This window comes from Halichoerus grypus, chromosome 2 (assembly GCF_964656455.1).
Source record: "Halichoerus grypus chromosome 2, mHalGry1.hap1.1, whole genome shotgun sequence".
NCBI lineage: Eukaryota > Metazoa > Chordata > Mammalia > Carnivora > Phocidae > Halichoerus > Halichoerus grypus.
In genome coordinates, this window is record NC_135713.1 from 129195703 (window position 1) to 129201546 (window position 5844).

Sequence of the window (5844 nt, forward strand, 5' to 3'; positions counted from 1 at the left end):
TATATACTTGCTTCTATATTCTAGTATTTATATAAACATGCAGATATATGCACTATATGTATTCATACATGTATATTCATAATGTACGTGAATAATTCAAGTATATCAAAACGAAAATTTATTCTCTTCCACTGTTCTTCTAAAATTTATTTAATGGGATATTTCCCTGAGTAATATCTCTCTTTCTGAATAGGCCCCATCTTTAAAAAATTTGTTGGCCATTCTAAGTCCCAAACAAGCTTCAGTTTAGATATTAGGGTATACAGTTCCGGACAGAGGTATCGGAACTCTGCATTTGATGTAAGATCAAATCTTCACCTCTGCCCCAGCTGAGGTCTTAACAGCAAGACAGGTAAGAAAAGTAAGGAGATGTGCATGGATCTGTACCCTGAATTTATAGAGTGGATTACAGAGTTTACAAGTACCTGCTTCATAGAGTGGTGATAAAGTAGAAGTGATCCAACTGATGAAAATAGCTGTGCATTGAGCCTCTCCTTTGTAGCTGGGACCCAGGGTTTCACAGGCATGTGAAGAAGACCTAGCCATTGTAGGTACTTCATAAAGAGTAATTCCTGCCTCTCTTCTAGATCTTCCTTCTAGTTTTCTCCCTAAGCTTTCTAGAAGATTGTGTAGCAGGAATTCGTCAACGAGAAAACTCTCTACTTACCCAAATGTATTTGTAATCATAAACAAGCGTTGGAATGTCCAAGACTGAAGTAATTCATTTACTTCTCAGTATTCAGAAGTAGTTCCTTTCCTTTTCCTTTTCCCCCTTTCTTTTATAAACAGGTTATAAGAACCTACCTAAAGTATTTCTTCTCTGTTACTATAAAGATCATATAGAGACCAGAAACAGAAACGTTACTTACAATTGTTCCTCCCTAACAGCGCTGCTTGTGTTCTTGTCTAGGAGTTGTCTATAAATGCTCATCTCCTTACAATACTGTAATTAAGTGTATGTATGCCTCTCATAATCTTCTCTCTGTTGCTCCACACTCATCATAATTATCTTTATAATGGCTGGCTGACCCCTCATGAGATACATAATTTTGCCTTCCCTTTCTGTTGGCTACTTTGAGTCTTTCATTTTTATTCTGTTACAAAAAATAACATTTCATTCTTTTATTGGATTAATGTCTTTTAGACCCAATTCACAACATGATATTACTGGGAATTTCCTTTCTCTGGGAATGTTTTTTCTATGTTGTCATCAGAAACTGCAAGGTGTCCAATATTAGTCTACCTTCAGTAGACCGGATAAATCTTGTGTTTATTAAGTTCCATATTTCAAACTTGTGCTGTCAAGAGTCACCCTACGTTAAGACAGATGACCCAGAGAAACAACCAAGAGTCATACTGGCACTCACTACTGAAGTGGCTATGGGAAGTAGCCACTTCTTCTTTGGGTGACTCTTAGAAATAATGAAGAGCCTCTCCCGTAAGCTTACAGGTGACCCTGTATGAAGGAAGCAAGGAGGACAGGGGACAGATGGAGGGGTATGGCATGGTCTTATCTATCTTTCCTTCCTGGTTCAGCCTCCATGGAAAGTTTTTTGAAGGAATTAAAAGTGTGTGTATCCTAGGGAAAATGTCCATAGCATGTTTATAAAAGATCACTCTGGTAAGCTCTTGGCAAGCCTTAAGGATCATAGCTGTCATCTTTGCCTATCCTTCTTAGTCTGGAGAAGATGGATGATGATAAAGTTACTCATCTACAAGAGTTCAGTTTTCTCCATAAACACAGCTGTGTGGTGAGTTAAGCAAACTCAATATGTGAAAATTCGGAATGACTGAAAAATAAACTAAAGATGATTATTTGCACCATAAGAGAATTCTGTGCTTTATAAATGATTCATTATGGAATTATTTTGTATAGTGAGGTCTCTTAATGATCCTGAAATGTAATTCTGTTTATAGGCATGTGATTTTCATACAAGTTTTTAAAGCCTCATTAATTGCATACGGAAAGGTATAACCATACTGACAATTCTACCTTCTCTTTTGTAAAAGATTGTTTATTTTTCCAAAGGCAGATCAGTTTTGGGTTATGTGTGTATGTGTGTGTGTGTGTGTGTGATATTTAGATGTGAACTTAGAATTTAACTTTCCTGTTAAGTTGGCTTTTTAGGAAAATAACTTGTATTATTTCAATGCTAATTAAAATAATTTTGCCTAATTCTAGAAAGTAATACTACAGACATTACATTAGTAAGGATATGGTTTGTAGTCACATCACTTGTGTTTCCAACACAGTGCTGCATCTAGGAGTACTTTACACCGGGCGTGGGATGGAGAGCAGGCGTGAGGCAAATGGACTATACCATCTGAAAGCCTTGAATGATTTCACCGCTTCGAGTAGACATGCAGATTCCATTTCTCACAAGTCAGCTTTGGATTATGTGATTACTTGCCAGACTAGTAAGTGAATTTAAACCTGGCAGAAGCCAGGAGATAGAATCAGGTAATGAGCAGCTAAAAGGAATATAGAAACAGTCACAGTCAAACTTCACAGGATGGGAGGGAGCATAGAGAGATATTGTGAAGTGCTGCTGGAAGCAAAAGAATGACCATTTACAGCTTCAAAGGGAAAAATAAACAAAAATGCAATAGCTAAGACACTGTCTTTGGGGTGATCCGTGGTGGACGTTTTGAGGGCAGCTGACCCGCAGCCTGCACGCCCCGGACCGCCTCCTGTGGAAGCCTGAGCCGGCCGTCTTTCTCCCTTTGTCTCATAACCATGTCCACCAACGAGAATGCTAATTCACCAGCTGCCCGCCTTAACAGATTCAAGAACAAGGGGAAAGACAGTACAGAAATGAGGCGGCGCCGAATAGAAGTTAATGTGGAGCTGAGGAAAGCTAAGAAGGATGACCAGATGCTGAAAGGGAGAAACGTAAGCTCGTTTCCTGATGAGGCTACCTCTCCACTACAGGAAAACCACAACGATCAAGGCACTGTAAATTGGTCTGTTGATGACATTGTCAAAGGCATAAATAGCAACAATTTGGAAAGCCAGCTCCAGGCTACTCAAGCTGCTAGGAAACTGCTTTCTAGGGAAAAACAGCCCCCCATAGACAACATAATCTGGGCTGGTTTGATTCCAAAATTTGTGTCCTTCTTGGGCAGAACTGATTGTAGTCCCATTCAGTTTGAATCTGCTTGGGCTCTCACTCACATTGCTTCTGGGACGTCAGAACAGACCGAGGCTGTGGTAGATGGAGGTGCTATCCCAGCATTTGTTTCTCTGTTGGCATTTTCCCATGCCCTTGTCAGTGAACAAGCTGTATGGGCTCTAGGAAACATTGCAGGTGATGGTTCAGTTTTTTGAGACTTGGTTATCAAGTATGGTGCAGTTGACCCACTATTGGCTCTCCTTGCAGTTCCTGATATGTCATCTTTAGCATGTGGTTACTTACGTAACCTTACTTGGACACTTTCAAACCTTTGTCGCAATAAGAATCCTGCACCCCCATTAGATGCTGTGGAGCAGATTCTTCCTACCTTAGTTCGTCTCCTTCATCATGATGATCCAGAAGTATTGGCAGATACCTGCTGGGCCATTTCCTACCTTACTGATGGTCCAAATGAACAGATTGAAATGGTTGTGAAAACAGGAGTTGTGCCCCAGCTTGTGAAGCTTCTAGGAGCTACTGAATTGCCCATTGTGACTCCTGCGCTAAGAGCCATAGGAAATATTGTCACTGGGACAGATGAACAGACTCAGGTTGTAATAGATGCAGGAGCACTTGCTGTTTTTCCCAGCCTCCTAACGAACCCCAAAACTAATATTCAGAAGGAAGCTATGTGGACAATGTCAAACATCACAGCTGGTCGCCAGGACCAGATACAGCAAGTTGTGAATCATGGATTAGTCCCATTCCTCATTGGTGTTCTCTCTAAGGCAGATTTTAAGACACAAAAGGAAGCTGTCTGGGCTGTGACCAACCATACAAGTGGTGGGACAGTTGAACAGATTGTATACCTCGTTCATAATAGAACCATCGATGAACCTCTTAACTGCAAAAGACACCAAAATTATTCTGGTTATTCTAGATGCCATTTCAAACATCGTTCAGGCTGCTGAGAAACTAGGTGAAACTGAGAAACTTAGTATAATGATTGAAGAATGTGGAGGTTTGGACAAAATTGAAGCTCTACAAAACCATGAAAATGAGTCTGTGTACAAAGCTTCATTAAACTTGATTGAGAAGTATTTCTCTGTAGAGGAAGAGGAAGATCAGAATGCTGTGCCAGAAACTACCTCTGAAGGCTATGCGTTCCAAGTTCAGGATGGCACTGCCGGGACTTTTAACTTTTAGATTGTGCAGCTGAGGCAGAAAGTTGCTTGTTGTGTGCTCTGTTTGGGAGAAGTTTGTCTTACTGTTTCTCTACTAAGAACTCTTTTTAAATGTGTTTTGTTATTGTAGCACTTTTTACAACGAAACGCTACTTGACCAGTTCCAAACTGTATGACCTGTATGAAGCTCCTCCTCTCAGTGGGTTTTTTATTTCTATGTGGAATCTCCTCTCTCGCAGTGTCCTGTAAATAAAGATTAAATTCCACTCTTTTCTTTAAAAAAAAAATGCAATAGCTAAAAACCATGCATTTACTTAAAAATTGGAAGAAGAGAGAAATGGGGTGTAGCTTAAGCAAACTAAGCCCTTTCTCTTCTATAGTGGAGGAGTGGCCAAAATGTGTCATTGAAACTTTTAAAATCAAGAAACAAGCATGATGGAATAAGCATCGCATTTAAACTTGGCTGCGAAGCTACCAGAAGAATTAAAACAGAAGTGGCTAAAAGTGGTTTTGCTTGAAGGAGAAATGGAGGAGGAAGTGTGCTGTCTCTTCTCAGCATCAGCCCTTTCCTCTTGGACTTTTTTTTTTTTTTTTACTGTGTACCTATTTTACTTTGATTTTAACAAATCTTTTACATGTATACACAGAGGCATACAAATACACCGGAATCTTCAATGACTTGCATCATCCTAACTAAAAAATGCCAACTTCTCAGCAAGATCATACGGCCACTCATGACCAAAAACTGCTTACTGCTTACCTGTCTGATCTTTAACCAGTTTCCAACACCCAGTCATGCCGAGCAACTTACAGCTCCTCCAGACTTGTCTTTTTCTCTTGTCCCTCAACATCCCTGTTCTTCTGCTTGTTATCTGCCCCCTGGCTCTCCCATCGATTTCCCGCCTTTTCTGTTCTCTGTTCTGTCTCACAGGGAGCTCACTCCTGCAAAGCATATTCCCAGACTCCCTGCCTGGGCAGTGGGAGCCAGTAATGGGAGCCGGGCATGCAGGAGGAAGATAAAAATCAGGGGATTACCCCTCCCTCACCCCCTCAGTTCTGCTACAGGCAGCTTCCTGACAGTCTGTGTGTCCTGGATGGTCCCAGTTCCCAGTCGGCAGACTGGGCCACGGTTCTCTTGCCACCTGGCAGCCTCAACTGCTCTGTTCTTGCAGGCACATCCACTTCTCTTTATCTCTCTCCAGCCCTGGGAGCCAGAGCGGTTCCCTGGAGGTGCTAATCTCTGAATTGCTTCACCTTTTGCCATTTGTTCTATCAACTCTTCCAGGACCTTTGAAGCTACTTCTGTCTATTGAATTTTCCCCTTCAACTACATTGGAGTGAGTTGCATTTCTCGGGCTTGAGCCTGACTGACAAGCTGGCTGATGCTTCTTTGTCCACTGAGGCAGAGGTCAGGGATCACCACCTTCAGGAAGCCCTCACGGTCTGTGTTAGCAGCTCTTCCTTTGCCTCTATGATCATCACTCTCACTTCCATGTGGCATTGTGGCTGTTTCTCTGGTCTGTTTTATCAGACGATGGGTTTCTCAA

The 5844-nt window shown here is 41.4% G+C and overlaps 1 pseudogene; it reads left to right on the forward strand.

Annotated features, from left to right (window-relative positions):
* Positions 1-2620: 2620 nt before the first annotated feature.
* Positions 2621-4319, forward strand: LOC118529278 (importin subunit alpha-1 pseudogene; annotated as a pseudogene).
* The last annotated feature ends 1525 nt before the right edge of the window (positions 4320-5844 follow it).